The sequence below is a fragment of the Oryzias latipes genome, chromosome 20 (assembly GCF_053564925.1).
Source record: "Oryzias latipes strain Hd-rR chromosome 20, Olatipes_Hd-rR_3.1".
Classification (NCBI taxonomy): Eukaryota; Metazoa; Chordata; class Actinopteri; order Beloniformes; family Adrianichthyidae; genus Oryzias; species Oryzias latipes.
Window position 1 is genome coordinate 15,289,811 of NC_136256.1, and position 17,802 is coordinate 15,307,612.

Genomic DNA, 17,802 nt, shown 5'->3' on the forward strand with positions numbered 1-17,802 from the left:
AGTGCAGAGCAGAGAAAAAGATGCTCTCATTTTCTGCAGCACATGTTGTACAGCAAACAAAAAGTGTAGGCATCAATCACGCATCAAGAGTTTGGATTTAAAGAAAAGCTGCACCAGGCTGCATCCACGCTCTCCAGGAGACGACTTCCCATCAGGTGCTCCGAAATCTGCGATTTTTAAAGACAGCGTTGCATTGTTCATTGTTCCTGAGCTTCTCGTACAACTGCTGGTGTGAAGCCTCACCTGTCGGGTTCTTTTGTAGTTCATTAGGCCCCAGCTGCCTGGGAGCTTTTGCCCGTCTCCAGTTAACGCTCCCGCACCGAAAAGTTATCAATCACACGCACTCGTCTGGTTGGACCTGCAGCTCCTCCATCAATGCCAGCTCGGAGGGGAAGGGGTGAGGGTGGAGGTGGGGGTCCCCCCATCTGTGCACCACTCTGTTCTCGCCGCCTCAGCGATGACACATGCGCCACCCACGGTGGAAATATTGAGAGTTACCAGGACATTTATCAGGTAACATTTGAGCAGAATGAAAGATAACCTTTTGTAAGTGGATGCAGATAAAGATGTATGTTGTGCCTTTGCTCAGCTCAGCCTTCATTTCACTTCAATACTGCCACTTCCCTGGAGTAATATTAGTGTAATATGTTCCATATTTTGGCCTCAGCCAGGTGTGCAGTGTGTTTTCTAAATGGACTTGAGCCTGTGGATTGTGTACACGTGCTTCTCTTTGTTTTTTTGCATTTTTCTGCCTACCTCGGAGTGTTTTTCTGCTCTCCTTGTGCAGACTGAGCGACGTGTTTGCTAACAAATTTGCAGAAACTGTTGAAATTCAAGGCGATATTATTAACTTGCCTGAGGGCGGAAGCGCTCTCCAGACACCTCCATTGACGTATGTGTCCATCTGACTTTGCCCCTGTAGACTTTTAAGTTTTCTTTTCCTTTAAAAAACAAAAAAAATCTTCTTTCTTTTAAGTCTGTACATCTTTATTTGACAGCAGCCTTTTTTAAGTTGGTATGAAACACACTGCAAAGCTCAGTCCATTCCCAGCACACTGTGGGGCTTCAACAAACAAAAAGGAGCTTTATTTGAGGCCAAATCATCAGAAATAGTAAACATCTATTGAAATAAAGGTCTGCGGTACATAAAAAAATGCATAAAAAACTCATAACTTCTGTTAATAAATCCAAAGAAGTAATGATTTTTAAATTAATCTGCTGCCTATATTGATGGGCATGTCAAGTGGATTATAAATTCTGAGATTTTTGGGAATATAAAAGCACAAATTAATAATCTGGAGATTCTAGTCCACTGGGCTGCTAATAAACTGAATGAAAAGCTCTTTATTTCAGTTCTTTGGATTTAACATGAGCTGTGAAGTCAAAAGAAACTTGCCAAGATGTCTTTGTATACGTCTGTCTGGTTTGAAATCCGTTTCCAGGTTTCCATAGCGACAAACTTTTTATCTTCTTTTCAGTTTAGATTTTAAATCAACAGAAAGGATTTTGAAGCTTTTCATAAGACAGTTCCTCCACTTGAAAAAATGTTGCCTTTTCTCTGTGACCGTCATTATTCCGACGTAGCTGTTGGAAGTGAAAGCCTCTCCATCCAGAATTTAATGGATGGATCTGATTTCACAAGTGTATATATGTATATGGTACATTAACATGACCAGTCAAACAAAGCACCGTGCAAAAAAATCTAAAACACAATTAAAAAGCTTTGAGGCCTTCACTACCCCCTTCTGCCTCTGTCAACCAGATTAGAGCTGCAGGGGGGCAAATTCATAAAAAAAGCTGTTTTTGTTTTGTTTTTTACAAAATCCCAGTTTTTCTGTTGGATTTGTTTCCAAAACAACCATTTTATGTTTCATCCACCTGGGAGTGATGGAAAGGTTTGTGTATTTTTTTAGAGTAATCAGCAAAAGTTAACTTTTAAATTTCCCTAGCAACTGAGGTTTTTTTTTTTTGTTAACCACACCCACATTGCCTAATATGGTCATATGTATAAATTATTGCCTGGGATTCATGTGTTCAATCTATACAAAATACTGGTTAAAATGTGCAAGCTCACCAAGCTAGTGCCGTTCAAAATCTAGAGCTTCTAAATTCAACATTTCTTTCCCAAATAGCTTCCCAATGATGCATTTTTGAAGATTCAAGATGGCAGCTTCTCCCAAAGGTCGATGAATCTTTGGTTGTAGTTGTAGACATTAGCTGGCAGTGTGTGTGTAAAGTTTCATGAAGATCGCTTGAACAAAAGTTTCCCTTTCCCATATTGTGAGAAAATTGCCAAATTTCCCACTTTGCCACAAACTGCAACCCGAATCATGGGTTGTGTGGCCATCCCATGATAATTTTAAAGCTTCCTTTAGATTTCCTCGACGCATGTGTTTTAGTTTTGTTGGAAAGATTAAGAAAAAAATATATATTTAAATTCGCTAAGAGATTTTGGCCCCATTCATTTTTCAACAGTTTTGCCTGCTGTGATGTCATCATTTCTTTGGGTGGGGTCCTTCACCGTGCCCAAAATTCCTTTTCACCGGGTACAAGGTGCGTTAAAATTTTGGCGAATTTCTGATTAAATGGCTGGGGCCACACTTTTGCTCAATAAGAACGAAGAAAAACGATCTACTCTTTTCAGTGCACGACAGAATAATTGAAGCGTGAGGTTAGAAGGTTAAAATGTACTTTATTTGCATTAGAGGTTTGCAAAAAAAAAAGGTTATTTGGTGTTGACGTTCTTAAGGTTTTATTTGAATATTTTAAAAGCCACAGTTTTCCTGTTTTTTAAACAGTGATGAGATCATAATCCAGTAAACTTTTGGAGAAACGCAGATTTCTCAAATAATTCTTTTAAAGGAACGTTCAGGGCAAACGTGAAGAATCTCACTTTGCTTCTAATGAAACCGGAATCATGGAGCGAAGGACTGTGCAGGTCAGAGCTCGACTGAAGATAAAAAATCTGCATTTTTAGTTAGATGAGCTTAGCCGAAGGTGGCTGAAAGCAATTCCAGAGTTTACGTTCCAACCCGTATAAGTCGTATCTGTATGCAATGACTCTCACTCTGTTCCAAAGCTATTTGGAATTCCTCATTTCCGCCTTTAAAAGAGGCATTCTACAAAAATGATCAGGATTCAACAAGACGGAGGAGCGTTAAAGAACTGCCAAGCATTTACAGCCTCCCTTTGGATGAAATGCCTTTAGTCATCATTTTTCATTCCAGCCAAGGTCTAAGCCTTTGGTTTCATAGAAGAGTGAGACTTTTAGCTTGACTAATAATAAAGGTGTTAATGCTTCACATTTGTATGACATCCGGAACTTTACAGCTCAACAAAAAAAAACATACAGCTGTAGGTTATATACCCTGGCGTTCCAAACAGGAAGTACCTGCTGGTTCCAGGAAGCCAAAATGCCTTACATCTCTGTAGAGAATTAAAGAGCTATTACTCAGTCATTCTAGATCTGCTATATTTTTTAAATAATTTTACTTAATAATCCAATTTTTCAAAATAATAGTTCAGTTATAAAGTTATAAACTGACCAATCAGATGCCTCAGTAGAAGTATGTTGTCTCACGTTTTAAACACCTGATTTTGAGTAGCCAATAGAAATGGTGACTTTGGCCAGCAGGCGCCAACATGGCGGCGTCTGTATCATGAAACAATGGCTACTGAATTGACTTTATTACCTTCTAGCTAAAAGTAAGACGTATGGGTGACATCATACTCACTCAGTCCAGTTCTCAGAAACAGTTGATGGTTTCAACTCATCCCGTCTCCTTTCTCTACTGATGTCATTTTAGGAAAGCTACGATGGTAGTAGCAGGTGGGTCACCCCTCCCCCCACGGACATTATGTGCTTGTGTAGGCAGTAGACATGTATCTGATTGGTAAACAGCTGGATTTGTGTTGAGTTTGAAATAAATAAAGGAACCTTTAATGATGTTTCTTTTTGTCTGAGCCAAAGAAATTTAGAATCTCAAAAGAGTCAATTGGTTATTTATTTATTTATGTCATATACGATATTGAATGAGAGTAACATAAGCACTTACAACAGTTCATTTACTGTAGAGCTTTTCTTTTTATTTATTTTTTTAAAGAATGGTGCAGTGTTCCATGACTGTGATGCCGTTCTGACCAAACCCCACCAACATAACCCACTCTGCTGTTGCCTCTTTCATGCAGACACTTTGTTTCGCCTTGCCAGGAGCATTTTGCGCTTTCGGCATAATGCCTCACAGAGCGGTACTGCAACTGTAAGATTGGAACACAATTCATTTTCCAAACCCACTGACCCTCTTGGGTGACTAGGTTTGCTGGAGCCTATCTCCTCTTTTGTTGAGTGAAGGCAGGTACACCCTGGGGGGTTTGCTAGTCCATCACAAGGCCACACTCACATTCCAACTGAGTGGAACTGCTTTTGGAAAAGTGGAACACAACCATTAACTTTATTGATTTCATATTTTAAGTCACACAAGAGTTGACCTGTACGGATGCTGCTGCTGGAGGCACTTTAACATTGGGAGTTGGGTCATCTAGACCCCACTAGACAGTGCGCTGAACCTTTTTTCTTCAATGATTTGTGATCTTCAATGGTGTCCATGGATTACATGAAATCCTTTTCACCTTTATCCACCTTTGTCATGGAAGAGAGAACACGTCAAGATAGTACAAGGGTTAAGGGGAGCTCGAGCATGTCTTGCAGTTCTCTTGAGTCTCATATGACTCATACGAGCATAGAATTCTCTTGCAATATTCTTGTGCAGAATACTTTCTCATGCACTTAAGGTACGAGCCTCAAGGAGAGCTCAGGTGTGTCTTGCAGTTCCCTAAAGGCTCATACGGCTTGTACGGCCACCTTAAGTTTATCATAAAGTATTCATAAGAACAATGTAAGTCACATGTACTTTGGACATTTATGTGATGCTGTTTTATGATGGTCCTACTCTAATGCACTCTAATCATTTCTAAGGTGCGCATACTGGCCCCTTACCGAGAATGCAAAGTTCCCATAGGATCTCAACACAAACTACGCCCTGATTGTCTAATTTCCTAAATTATAACAGTCAGGCTTTATGAAAGGACATGCATTTATCACATGAACAGCAATAACAGGCTTCTTGAGCTGTTTGTAGGATAAAGAAAAAAAAACCCAAATCCGTACGAAACGCCTGCTTACTCAAACTCAAAACGCCTGTCAAAGTGCCGCTCGCAGCACGCCCATAGAAAAAATTGACCCACTGATCGATCTACGACCTTACTATTCTGTGTGGGCACATTTTTTGTCTGCTGACAGCCCGTATCTACCTGTAAGGGCAGTTGTGACTGTGGCTTTAACACTTGTTATACAAACTTTGATGACTTCCCATTAAAAGGCCTATTCCGAGACCGTGAACACAGAGGTGGACTTCTGTGGACTGACCTGCTTTTGCACTAAAACCCCCACAAGAACCCTGCTTCCCTTCGCCTCCTCCTTCCAACTCAACCCGATCTTTCTGCTGACGGTAAAGGTGGAAACACCAGGATGACGCGCGGCACTTCGTCAACCCGACGACAGTCCTTTAAGTCCAAGACTTCGAACGTGTCGATTCCAATGTTTGCTTCTTCATTATGAAGAGAGTGATGGCCCAACCTTGCATATTTCATGCTTCTAGATCCTGCAAGTTTCATGAAGTTGTCCGATCGAGTCGTGTTTAAAACTGAAGCGAAGGAATGCGTTTGAATAATTAATCAGTCATGTCTTTGATAAGAAGTACGCCCAAGGTCATCGGTTTTCTTTAAGCCTGGTGTTTATTTATTTATCTTCATTTGCATATTTAACTTGTTTACGGAGAGACCCCATGTTAATGGGAGTTATTGGGCACCTGCAGAATGACAGCAAAAATATGTCCGGCCCCCCGAGGATCCGGGTTTTCATAGAGAGCGAAAAACTATCACATCTTTATCAGGGACTGGATAGCACTGTAAAGACTGTATTGACATGTAAAAGTGTGGCCTGCTTCCTGGGACACATAACCCAAGCGGGTCCTCCTGTTTTTTGTATTTTTTTCCCTGACATTACACCTCATCACTCTGCTCCGTGCCGACCGGGTTGCCAACTAAATCTCCGCCTCACCTCGTCCACAGTAACCTTGTTTATTCCCAGCTGTGACATTAGCAAAGCTGTAAAAGTATTTATGGGGGTACAAATGCGGGACAGCCAATCTAAGCTAAATCTATAAATCCTGTCGGTTGATTTTTCAGGGCCAGGAGCTGCGGTCCTGTGATCAGCAAAGGTAGAAAAGTATTCCCTGGCTGATTCTTTGCGCTCCGTGTGAGTAACGCGCATGGGCCGACCAGCATGCCAAACATCGCCACAGCAATGCTGCTTTTTTGCTCCTAATGCAGCTAAGTCGGCTTTCGCCTCTGAAGTGAGAATGGTTATCCATCCGCCGTGAGCCCGTATCATTAGCTACCACCCAGCAGGGACCTGACTCAGCAAATCACCTGTGTTGCAGACTTGTATATTGTCCCGGCTTGATTTCAGGCTGGGAGCGCAGACTTGGAGCTACATTTTTATAAGGGAAACAAGCAGGAACACAAACTGTGTTACTTATTTAGCAGTGAGTAGTGAATAACTGCTGGATCGGAGGGGAAAATGAGGGGAGGAAAGAAAAACATCTTTAAAACGAGCTGACATGCACAGCGTCAACATATTAGTTGCTTGACAGTTTTTCGACCTTCACATCAAACAGATGCGGCAACGCTGACGTTCATTAGGAGGCATGTTGGGTTTTCAGTCTGCTTTAAGCAGCAGCCGTGGACCCCTTAAACTAGCTGTCAAGCAAATTAAACCCACTCCTCAAACAGGACCAGGCTTCTAAGTAATGCAAATACAAAAAGGGGTTAGCATTAGAAGTGGACATAAATAGATTTTTTTTTAAAACTAAACGAGATTCCCACAATGCCAAGGGAAAACCAATGCACCAATGGCACGAATTTATTAAAAGTTGATACGGAATAAAAGGACAATGTTCTATTGTGTATCACAACCTGATCAAATATGAAAAAGTACTCACATTTTCATACATATACTACAAATAATGTTGCGTTTATACCAACATCTGCAAAAGTCCCAGGCCTGTTTTTTTTTAGATCATGTCTTTGGATTGATGAATTGCAATAACATTTAAACTATGTCCAGATGCTAAACAAATGGGTGGAGTAATCATGGTATGGGCTCTTGATACCTTTTAGAATTCATAACCTTTAAAAAAAGAATTCTGTTTATTTATAAAGCCCCAATTCAGAAAAAATAAATAAATAATCAAATGTAATCTATATTCATAAGGATGTAATAACCCATGGATCACACTCTTAAATCTGTTTTGGATTATTGTAATGCAGCTCAGATAATACATAGGATTCTAAATAAGACAGATTCTCTCATCTGTATTTAATAAATAGTTTATACGAGTTACCTATCTGTTATATGGAAGGTGTAGATTCATCCTGGGCAAGCAACGGGTGACAGTGGAGAGAAAAACTCCCCCAGGATGGGAGATCAGGAATAAACCTTCAGCAGAACAAGACTGAAGGAGGGCGGTAATCTGCTGTAAAAGGTTTGCGTCTAAGAGAAAGGAAAAAAACAGACTCAAAAATAGTGAGCATCTGTTATAGGGCAAACGACATATGGCCTTTAAAAATAAAAAATCAAGAAATCCTGCAAAACCTAGATCATTGGGTTGCTGGAGCCTATCCCAGCTACTGGTGGGTGGAGGTGGGGTACACACTGAGCAGGTTCCAATCTTTTCCAGGCCACACAATCACATGAACACCTAGAATAAATTTGGAGTCCAATAAGAAAACAGGAAGCAGTTTAATATTGACACTGAGCTTTGACAATACAGTGTTTCCTTGTTTATTGCGAGGGATACGTTACAAAAATAACTCACAATAGGTGAAATCTAGGAAGTAGGATCACAGTACAGATGTTATAAGGCTGTTAAACTCTGAACTACACACTTTCTACACTTTTCTGAGACAGACATGAACATTTTCCCCTTTTTTCACCAGTCTAAACTCTCATAGTTCAAACTTTCATACAGTCCAGTATCTTAGAATGAAAACAAAAACCTGTTCACAAATGAAGATTTATTTGAATTTGCCGTGTCTCCTGTGCAGAATGCGCTACATTTGCCACAGAGGAGATCGATTGACAATGGTCCACAGCCAATCAGGACACAGAACACACACAAACACACAAACATCCAATAAAAATCAGCTGTGAAATGTCAATAGTTACAAAGTGAGGGAGCACTGCATACTGCATCATTTTTAGCAATTTCTACTGTTGGCTTCATTAGGACTTTGCTTTTTTTTTTTAAAGGTTGGAAATTAATTTTACAACACAAGTGAGTCGGAGGGAGCATCTTCTCATCCTCACTTGAACTTATCTCCCCAATTTAACCTCGTGTGCCTCTATTAAGGCCCGTACACACCGGGACGAATATTCGCCAGGCGTTATTCGCCAGCGTTTTTCGCCACGTCTTTTGTGTTCACACCCAGGCGATTTTTGCTGACGATGAGCCGAGCGAACATGCAATTTCATTCCCTGACATTAGATGGCGCTTAATGTAAACAGAAATACTCCTGTACACAAGGTGGCGCTGCGCAACTTTACGCTTCTTAAAGTCGCTTTTCACTCAGAAGAAGAGAGCAAGTATTTACGCGCTTGTCAGAATCATACAAAGAAAACATGAATATTTCAAGCATCAGTAGCTCCAACTGGTGCTTGGTAAGGGGATATTTAAGAATGTCCGTCATTATGTCTTCGCGGCAGTGTAGATGCTACTTGGCGTCTATCTTCTTCGCTGGTATGTGTGCTCAGAAAGGCAGTTTTGTGTTTGAGCGCCCCCAAGTTGTGTTTTACTGTAACTTCAGAAGCTCCAGACACGTGTGCAAAAGCGCAATTCTCATTGGTCGAATAGATTTCGACGCGACGCGTCGAAAAAAAAAACGAACCCGAGGCGTTTTTTTTTTTTTTGACGCTTTGGCGCGTGGCGTTTTTTCACGTCGGTGTGCACACTCACATTGGTGCCCTTTGTTTAGTCACGAGGCGTTAAACGTCGGCGAAAATTGCCGGCGAAATTCGTCCCGGTGTGAACAGGCCTATAGACAGAGTTTCCACCTGTAAAAAGATCTGCAGTGAGGGTGGCAGGCGGAGCAGGGAGCTCTGCCCTCCATATTGGCCAGGAGATTAATGTGGTGAGCAAACCCCACCAACACACCCTGCAGTCTGCTATGCGGCTTAAAATAATTGAATTGAAATAATCCTAGAAGCTTTCCTCTCAGAGGCAAAGTTAATAGCAAAGGAGTCGTGTCTACCTACGCAATGAATTACGTATTAATTAATAATAATAATGCATTGGATTTATCTGTGCTTTTCCGGACGCTTCCACTGTGTGCATTATTCATTCATACTTGGAGATGGTTGAGGCGTTGCTGCCAGTTTGCGCCTACGGCCCCTCTGACCATCACAGGGATCATTCATGCACATTCATGCTGGTAGGCAGTAGCGTTAAGGGTCTTGCCCAAGGTCCCTCACTGGATTGCTTGCCATTGATATGGTAATTGGCCCCAGTGCCATTGTTTGTTCCCCTCCAGGAATCGAACCCTTTACCTTACCAACTGAGCTACCCAGCTGCATATAATTCTCGGTTTAAGAGTAATCACCGGGCAGGTATGGAGGCAGCAACCTTCCAGAAGGAAACTTGAGTGTGTTTGCCGTCGTCTTTAACAGTTGCTGCTGATAGTTTAAAAAATGCACTTTGATGAAAACAGTGTTGTTAACATGTTCTTCTGGGATTTTTCTCATAATGGAGGACATGTGTTTGGAAAATGTACCTCAAAATTGAATTTCTGATCATTTTTTCATTAAGTGTTTTGTATACCAGGAGCAGACAAAACGCTGTTTGAAATCATTTGTATTTTTGACTAAGATGGTAAGAGGGGATGGGGTTGCGCCACGACTACAGGACCACCCACAACTCAGAGGTGAATTTCTTTTTTCTTTTTTTCTAACTTGTCCTGTCCAACAGCTAGGCAAACAGATGAGAGCTGAAGGCCTTTTGTGTTGCACATATTTTACTTTAACAACAGGGTCATGAATCTTCTGACACACCAGAGGTATATTTAAATAAAACCCTTTTGTAATTTAGACTAAACTTTATTCATATTAGCTTGTAACAGGGAAAAAGAGAGATGTTAAGGGGAGGATTATAGAAGTGGGGGCGGGGTAAAATCATGAAGATCATAAAGCAACAAGTTGCTGGATGTTTATAATCGCGCGACTGTCAGGTTAAGATGTATGACAATTCTAAAAGGGGCGGGGCCTGTCCACACACACACACACACATTCAAATGTTATAAACATACCTTTTTGCTCCAATAATTTTCACATACAAACAGGTAAACATGGTCACAAAACGACTAAGATTCACACACACACACATCCTTGTGCATTCAGACGAACAAGTGTGAAACATTTCATTCAGTCTCACAAACTATTTGTGCAAAGGTGCGATAGCACCTGTGCTCGAGTGAGTGTTTCTGTTCTTCTGAGGTGGATGATGGAATATAAAAAGAAAGAGGAAGAAAATAAGTGCCCTCTTATCCCCACACCAAGACCCCGCTGTAGTGGTAGGACCAGGAACCCCCCAACACGGGGCCCCAAATGCAAGCAGCAGGGAGGCTGCTCCTCCTCTGGAGGAGGTGCAGCTGTTAGACTGTCCCTGGTGAAACAACCGTCCCCCAGCCCCTCCCAGCATTGGGCCCATGTCTCCCCAGCCCAGGGGCCATAACAGCAGATTCCTGTCTGGACTTACATTAATATTTTTCTTATTTTTCCAGTTTGGTAAAATTGTTTTTTTGGCAAAGAGTTATGAAAATGATAGATGCTAATCCTTCTTCTGTATCGATGGCACTCATGTCGCCAAGCACACAAAGTGACAGTGATGAAACATGAATTCAGAAACATGAATTCACATACCTACTGCCAGAGAGCAACAGGTATGTGCTGATCCTATCTAGTTATCGGAATTGAAATATTATGTCTAGGTTGCATTAGAGGTTAATTTCTAATGAACTACTGCTCTGCAGAAACTATGTCCTAGAAAACGACACAGGTTTTTTGAGTTTGGCTACAAATGGCATAATCAGAATTCAAAGATCATTAGGAGTGCTTGGAAATTAGATCCAAAGATGATCGGAGTGGGTCTTTAAGCACCTTGCACTATAGTTTGTCGCTGTTAGAGTCTTTAACCTGCACTCTAAGGAAAGGGGTGCCTCAGCTGTCGAATGCCTCACCAGGAACTATTTATTTCTTGTTTATGTTAATCCGATAGAGATTTCCCCTCTCTGCCATGGCAGCTCTTTGTGATTCGGCTCTGTTGTCATGGTTTTGACAGACAGCCAACCAGCACTCACTAATTAGCTGCCTTGCAGATCTGGAAATTCTCCTCTGATGCTCATTAATGGGAGTCAGGTCACTCGTTAATACGGGAGTTGAAAGGCATTATGGGTGCATGCTCCCTTTTGCGTTTGCTGTTTTATTATTTAGGAGCAACCAGAACATTTGAGTTGGACCAGTTGTTCTTGAACCAGTTCCAATCGAAATACATAAATCCTCGCTTTCATACAATCATTTACTTACTTTTTCCTTCTTTAAAAGGTCATTTGCCTTTTTTTTTTTCTTTTCATAATTGAATTTTAGTCTAAAAACAGAAAAAATGGAAACCCAAAGTTTGATGTTCTCAAGACAAGTGTAAGTTGGCTGCACACCAAGATTTGGCTCCAAACCCCATAAGTTTGAAATCTTCTCATGTTCCAGCTTCAAAGTAACAGCAATTCAGATATGCTATGTGTTTTTCACTGCAGCCCTCAAAGAGACTACCTTTTCACTCTACAAAGAAAGAAAATAGTTAAATATGTACTTGATTCTCTTGGCTTGGGCTCAAAAAGTATGGATCTTTATTCCTGGGATGTTACCTGGACTCATTTCTGTTTGTAAACCTTTGCTGAGAAACTCAAATGTAAACTTCCTGAAATGATGAACTACAACCCAAAAGCCCCAAAACAAACAGGAAAATATGATGTTTTTATTTAACAACCCAAAATATCTCTATTTGTAAAGATAACAATAGAATAGGTTCATGAGGCGATGAGTCATACACGGGTCATACACTTGTCTGAGTTACCAATCGTTTGACCAAAGACCCTTTCTTTCTTTATGAAATTGCTATAAAACTTGGTTGAAAACTTATTATTTCTTGATTCTACCTTAATGTCCAACTTTCATGATCTAAAAATCCCCTTTCCATCTATTTATGATTATAAATCAAACATCTTCAAACTTTTTTTGTGTAATGTTTGAGAGATTTTCATCACTGTGAGAGAAGTGATTCAAAATGAGCTGAAAGATCCAGTCTGATCAAAATTGGGTACGTTTTTTTTGGGGTGTTTTCAACAAATTTTGTCATGATGGAAGACAAATATAGAGAAAATTAGGGTCAAAATTTTGTTTCTGAGTATTTCTAATTTCAAATTGAGAAAAATCGTGTTTAAAAAAGAAAGTATTTGCGACATAAAAACAATGCTGGGCGGGTCACAAGCTCCCTGCTCAGAGCTCTTAGTAACTGGAAGGGAAAGGTGGTGGTGGTGGTGGTGGTGGGTGCTCCATGCCAACATTGATGAATTTGGTAATGAGTTATCGATGCGTCCCTCTTAACAAACGCAAATACTTTTGGCATCAGTTTACATCGCGGACGCTTTCCATGGTCTTACCTTTGTGTTACACTACTAAAGATAACCTGTAGTCAGATCAGTTAGGGTTCACCACTAAAATCAATCTTGCTGATCAGCTTTTTTTTTTAATATTCATCAACCAGTTAGGGACGTTTGATAACGCGGGCCCAACTCCGTGCATTGGGGGGTTTTCGGCTCGGCAGCTTTTCCCCGCAGCAGCTCCCGGTGGGGTGTACCATAATGGCCTGTCAGAAATGCAAGCCTCCACAAACAGAAATAATCCACAGAGGCTTTCTTACTAAATGAATTCTAACGAAAGCCAAGGCAACCTCCAGAGGCGCCTGAAGAGCTAATATATTCCACTGGTCTCCTATCAGATCCACATGCAGAGGAAGACGCACGCTCAAATACCACCTGCAGAGGGAGAACATTTTATACCACATATGGACTAGTTAGTGTAATTATTGCTATCGCACACATTCAAGCTAATTAAATGTAATTCAAAAGGAATAGTTGCTCAGTTGATGTTTGTATATACATACCACTATGCTGAACTAAAAATATACAATTTGACACGAATTAGTGATAGTTTTTCACAATTTACACACGCAGTAATGCAGTTAAAGCTCGCCATTGTCCGTCAGGGTAACGGTTAATGTTGAGTCCTCTTTGAGAATCTTCAGCAATAAATGAAAATCTTAGCACACAAAGTAAAGATGTGTGACATCCACGGTAAATGATGTCTTTTTTTAAAACGATGCATCTTATCGATAAATTGGACATACTGTATTTTCTGCCCTACATCAATAAATGGTCTTGTTTTGAAATGATGTCATATACTGTATGTCTGTAAGACGCATCAAGTGAGGCAAAAGACTCGGAGATAAATCAGTCAGTCAGACTTTAACAGCGTTCACAGTAACTCTAGAACTCATTTGTAGCACGCTACACGTTAGGGTTGGAGCGTTTCAATATAACACCCAAACAGACTGATATTTTAGCAGAGCTCTGTGCACCTCTCAGAATCGCATCCACATCAGTCACTACTACAAGGATTAAGGCTACAAGATATGAGGAAAACTCACGATTTGCCATATTAGTGATCAATATTAGGATGATGATATAACTCGCAATACATGAACAAATAGCAAAACAACCAAAAACATCACTGCAACAGTTTAATTTAAATAAAAGTCAACATACAGTAACTTAAATTATACTCCAAATCACCCTCGTCTACATAGGAGGCAAGCATCCAACATAAAAGGGCTCCATCTGATTGGTCCGCAACGGAAAGGGGTCCATCCGATTGGTCAAATGCATATAGGGATTTATTTGATTCATTAAATACATTAAGCTGTCATAAGATTGTTGAGGACATTTAAGGTAACCATTTATCGCAATTTTCGCTGTTTTATGCGTTAGGCATGTTGCACAGTTTGAAATCGCGATAACAATACATTTATTGTGCAGGATTAATCCATGTATAAGGCTGACTGTTTCTCTTCTTTAACAACAACAAATGATGTATCTATATATATATTATATATATAAATATAATATATTTACATATATGTATAAATATATATAAATTGTAAAAACATATATAGTATATAAAAGCTGCTTAGACACCACTAAAAGCAATAGAAATCATTGTCATGTGGGCGTCGTCGACCTCACCAAGATGGCGTCGCGCTCCGCCACCGTCGGCCAGGCTTCTAAAGCGGGCGTGTCTCCTCTAGTGATATAACTCATTGGTCCTTACATTTAAAGCAAGGCCTTACAGCATCTCCAAGCTAAAACCCAAGTTTTCTTTCTTTTTCTGCTCTTTAGGCACGATCAGTTGTCCATCCATCAATTTTCAAACCACCTTTGTCCCTTTTAGACTCACAGGTTTTCAGTTTGTTGCAGGGACCACACAATCACACACTTCTTTTCACATTTAGGGCAGCCATGTAACGGACTGTGGAAGGAAGCTAGAGTGTCCAGAGAAAACCCACACACGGACGAGGAGATCCAGACAGAAAGGTTCCAGGCGGGATTTGAACCAGGACCTTCTTGCTCAAAGACCTTCTACACCACCGTACGACCATCAAATGTCTTCTACCGTTTTGCCGGTAGGGTGTGCAATGTCTCTGTCCAGACATTTCGGTGCACACTGCACATAGCAGTACGGTCTTAAAAAATTCCGATTATCACGCTTCAGATTTGATATTTTCTGTAAACTGCTCACCTGTTTGCTCTGTGCAGATGACAGCAGAGTAGGTCACAGGAGAGAACAGCAGCCATTGCTGACCGTGTTCCCTTAACATTTACAAATCACCTTGATCTGAACCTTAACCTGCTGAGGCCTGCTTCCTCATAACTGCACATCATGACCACTAAGGTCTTGACTTTTTCTTTTGAAGTTCCTCGTTTTCTCTTGATAACACAGTTTATCACAGCCGATTTTCCACACACACTTCTTTTATTCATCTATTAAAGTGTGCAGAACAGAGGGCAAAATGTGCTGCACTGGTGCACATAGACAGATATCTGTGGTTTTTGAAATTATCATCTACAAACTATGGCTTTTTCTTTATCCTAGCTGTTGGTGCCAGGCAACTCAGGGGTGTTCAATCCGTTTCCTGCTTCTGCTCCATCCACCAGGCAGGTGGATGTATCTCTGGGAACAGACAGGATGCCGAGACCCTACAATTTATGAACATTACTGGTGCAACGGAAAAACCCACCCCATAGGTTGCCTTGTTGACAACAGTAATCGAACAGCTGACATGCTAACAGAAGGCTACAACATTTTTTTAATCTACATCTCATTCATTTTGACAAACTTTTTTTAATGGTATTGTTTGAAATGTAGTAAAATCATTAGTTTTTTTTTATATACTGTTTTTTATCCCCTACAATGTTGGCTATTTTTGTTATATTTTTACATTTTGGTTAACATGTGTTTTAGGAGAGTAACTTTTGTAAAATTTAAGTTTTGTACACATTTTCCCAAAGAGAAGTATTAGGATCCTCAGTTTCAAATTTGTCCTGAAAATACAGTGTCCATGTAAAAAAAAATAAAAATACTTTTTCAGAACCAGAACATACCAACTACAGTGTAGAATCTCCCAGCAAAAAAATAAATAAACATTATAGATAGAAACACGTTAAAAAGTGACCAATGGAACGATTGATTTTGCCTTCCAAACAAAACTCGAATTGTACCTTCCTTTCTATACAAATACAGAATTATACCAATTAAATATATGGGTCCATTTGTTCAATTGGTAGCAATGGAGAAAGAAGATTTCTCCTGCAAATTCCCGCTCCGATCATCTTTTGATCTATTGTAATTTTGTTCCATGGGGTCTTTTAATTATGATTATGCTGTTTTTAGCCAAAACCTCAAAAGACTGCATCCTTTTTTAGGGCATGGTTTTCTGCAATGCCAGGAGAAATTTCCCCTTTTACTTATCGGAGGGACTGTTGGTGCAGAGCAACCCCGCCCCCCCTTCCCCTCCGCTATGCCAAGGGCTCAGAAGGAGATTGTGGCCCTCCCAGTGTATTTTCTTTGTCACAAATATGCCACAAATACATTTTTCAATGGAGTGGATCTTTAAATACAGCATCTCAGCCAATCAGATTGCAGGAAAGACAAAGAAAAAACATAAAGATTACATTCATTCCCATTTTTCTAATGATCTTAGTTCTGCTATTTTGCAAAACCAGAATGATTTTGACTTTTTTTTTGTATTTATGACATTTCACAAATTACATCTTAAGATAATTTGCTACATGTTGGGAATTCGGCTGCATTACTTACCCTGCTAAAGTTTAGGAATTGGAGCCTGAGCTCAAAATCCCGCAAGGCACAAAAGACGCCTTGAAGACATAACTGTCACAAGTGTCAAAAGCAGCAGCGTTGAATCTAAAAGTCTGGCGAGATTACCATTTAATGGAATCCCCACTCCTTTTGAATGCTTTTCAGCTGCATCATTAAACTCTGCAACCTCCAAAGTGCGCAAACTTGAACTGTCAACATTTGATTTAGCAAAGATTTTGATCTCTCGGCGGCTGGGCCTGTCACACTGAATGATACAGCCATCACCGCATGAGGTGAAAAAAGGGGCACTTTGACGCCGGAAACCTATTGTACGGACGACTGACAAGAGTTGATGCAACAGGCTCAAATGAGTTAACCCTCCCCATCCCCGCCCATCCTCAGTAGTCATCCCTTTTTCTATCCCTAGAGAGGGCATTTTTCATGCTTTCAAGCCACCCTGCAGTGACAAGCCTCTGACAGGCTCTGCTTACTGTGACACCTTGGAGGGTCCAAAGGAGGTTGCAACCACAATGCTTTCTTTCATGGGCAATGTGAGGGGAAAACACATCACTCTGCCACAACGGCTCGTGTGACTGATCGGCACAATCAAACCCTCACGATGGAAGGAACACAGAGTTTGACACATATTTATTTATATTTTAGGAAGTCCCAATGAATACTGAGTGGATCTCTCACGTATGCCACAGGAGCCAACTGCACAAAAACTTCTACATTTCTAAGGAGTTCCAACAATGTGGAACACTTTCTAAAAAGTAGGAATATAATGGGAGAGCAAATGTTCCTGACTCAAGTCAGATCTCCTAATTATACTGACACAGCTAAATTCTAATAAAATACGTTTGACCATGTTTTGAAAAAAAAGGCTCATGAAGCAGTTCTGCAAATCTGATGACATTTGATCTGTTTTTAATGACCTCCTAATGATTCTATTCATACATAGAAAGGGTAAAGGAAATGTTAAGTATTTCTCATACTAGCCTGACAGTAGGATGTCTCTAAAGAATCCCCTGAGAGAATAAAATCTTTAGGATCTTTAGGATCCTCAAATACATCTACTTTTATTCTGAAAGTATCCATGTACGCCTTTGTTTTCCTGATCTGATCGCTGATCAAAACTGTACGGCTGGATAACTCCAATATTGATCACCATTTGTTGCACTGGTAATGTTAGGTTGAGGTTGTTA

At 40.4% G+C, this 17,802-nt stretch overlaps 1 long non-coding RNA gene across 1 annotated transcript; it reads left to right on the forward strand.

The window, feature by feature from the left end:
* The first annotated feature begins 7,358 nt into the window (after positions 1 to 7,358).
* Positions 7,359 to 17,479, forward strand: LOC144988334 (uncharacterized). Its single transcript, XR_013652202.1, has 3 exons — positions 7,359 to 10,038; positions 14,733 to 14,903; positions 15,374 to 17,479. It is a non-coding gene; the product is annotated as an uncharacterized LOC144988334 (long non-coding RNA).
* Positions 17,480 to 17,802: the final 323 nt, after the last annotated feature.